Source organism: Octopus sinensis, linkage group LG12, assembly GCF_006345805.1.
Source record: "Octopus sinensis linkage group LG12, ASM634580v1, whole genome shotgun sequence".
NCBI classification, from domain to species: Eukaryota; Metazoa; Mollusca; class Cephalopoda; order Octopoda; family Octopodidae; genus Octopus; species Octopus sinensis.
In genome coordinates this window covers 59,321,731-59,324,246 of record NC_043008.1, presented here as the reverse complement: position 1 = coordinate 59,324,246, position 2,516 = coordinate 59,321,731, and positions in this window count along the sequence as shown.

The window sequence follows — 2,516 nt, the reverse complement described above, 5'->3', positions numbered from 1 at the left end:
ACTTCAATAATCAGCAAGATGTTCGAAACCATCCTTAAGAAAAGTATGATGCTCCACCTCTAAAACACTGCCTCTATCTCTGATTCCCAACACGGCTTCGTGCCGAAGAGATCATGCTTGACCAACTTACTGGTAATGGAAGAATTGGTGACGCGCATCCTCGATGATGGTGATGCTGTTGACATCGTTTTATTGGACTTTGCCAAAGCTTTTGACATGGTAAACCACCGCCTATTACTTGTCAAGCTTCAAGCATATAGTTTCCATCCAGATATTGTACGATGGGTTGGTGCCTTCCTCTCAGATCGCTCCTTCCAAGTCCAAGTTAATGGTTCGCTGTGCGACGTCTCCAGTGCGAGCAGTGGCGTGCCTCAAGGTCCAGTGCTTGGTCCCTTATTGTTCTTAGTCTTCATAAATGACTTTCCCGACGACCTCACGCAACACACCCTTCTATTTGCCGACGATGTCAAACTGATCGCTCCTCGCGGTGATATGGAGGATCTTCGTCGATGCCGCCACCAAATTTGGAGATGGTCTAACGAATGGGACCTGTGTCTGAACGTGTCAAAGTGCTGTCATCTGCCTGTCGGCTCTCCTCCTGCAACTCAACTTGATTTCGAGCCGGGTCGTCTGCTGCTGGAGAGGACCGACCAGGTAAAGGACCTGGGTATCTTGGTGAATTCCTCCTTTTCGCCTTCGGCCCAGTGCGTCCATGCTGCCAACAAAGCACGCGGAGTTCTGTTCTTGATTCGACGGTCATTCGGAATGCTCACAGCAGCCATATTCCTACCGCTCTGTCACGCTGGTGATACCCATATTGGAGTACGGGATTCAAGCCTCTTCTCCTTATCTCCTCAAAGACATACAACATCTCGAAAGAGTCCAGAAGCTGGCTACCCGCATGGTTCTTGGTCTCAAGAATTTGTCTTATGAAGAAAGGCTGAAGACGCTCGACCTTTATTCTCTAGAAAAACAACGACGCCGTGGTGATCTCATTCTTGCTCACAACATCATAAGCGGAAAGTGTAACCTCTCGAAAGAGCTGTTCTTCACTCCTGCTCCAGAGCGTCGGCTGCGGGGTCACTCCGAAAAGCTCTATCTGCGACGATTTCATCTCAATCGAAGGAGAGGAGCTTTCTCCGTCCGGGTTGCGGATCCGTGGAATAAGCTGTCGGACGAGATGGTGAAGATGCCGAAGACCGCTTGGTTCAAAGTCTCCCTTGACCACAAGTGGCCTGAACTCTTTACATGAACACCACCCTGTACATAACTCCATGTCCCCCTACATGGCCTTGCTTTTTGCTTTTTGAGCCAAAAATTAACTAACTAACTAACTAACTAACACTAATATTCACTTCGTTATTATGTGCAGAAAAAATTAATAAACGCATTATTAGAATTTATGTGTAAGTCACATCTTTTGATAATACGCTTGGTGACGTAAGTATATTTCAAAGTTATCTCTCACGTGGTGGGTGACACTCTAGTCTAATATTTTGTTTTTTTTCCTTTTTCTAAGTTTTGGGTGTGTTATTGTTCGGGTTCGGCCCACTTCCTTTCACGTGGCACTAAAAACCCTATAGAGGCAGCGACGTTAGTTCATTAAATGCTAATTATTTGATTAGGGAAAGTAGTCAATTTGCATAGGCCATTGACCTACTGTATTGAAGTATAAATGTTATGAGTAAAATACAATATTTTCTAATCTAGGCACAAGGCCCTAAATTTTGGGGGATTAGATCGACCCCAGTATGCAACTGGTACTTAACCAGATGAAATAATAATCTGGTTATTTAATAAGTACCAGATTAAATAACTGGCACTTATTTAATCGACTGGTACTTATTTAATCGTTTAAGGACAGGCAAACAGATTAAGTCGATTACATCGTAACTGGTACATATTTAATCGACCCCGAAAGAATGAAAGGCAAAGTCGACCTCGGCGGAATTTGAACTCGGAACGTAGCGGCAGACGAAATACCTATTTCTTTACTACCCACAAGGGACTAAACACAGAGAGCACAAACAAGGGCAGACAAACGGATTAAGTCGATTACATCGACCCCAGTGTGTAACTGGTACTTAATTTATCGACCCCGAAAGGATGAAAGGCAAAGTCGACCTCGGCGGAATTTGAACTCGGAGCGTAGCGGCAGACGAAATACCTATTTATTTACTACCCACAAGGGGCTAAATACAGAGAGCACAAACAAGGACAGACAAACGGATTAAGTCGATTACATCGACCCCCAGTGTGTAACTGGTACTTAATTTATCGACCCCGAAAGGATGAAAGGCAAAGTCGACCTCGGCGGAATTTGAACTTAGAACGTAAAGGCAGACGAAATACCGCTAAGCATTTCGCCCGGCGTGCTAACGTTTCTGCTAGCTCGCCGCCTTATGAGTAAAATATAATGTATCTCATGAAGTCAAACACATTGTATAGTGACTTCAGTATAGCACACTGTCGTCAAAAAGGGGAAAATATTATACCCATTAATAATAATTCTTGTT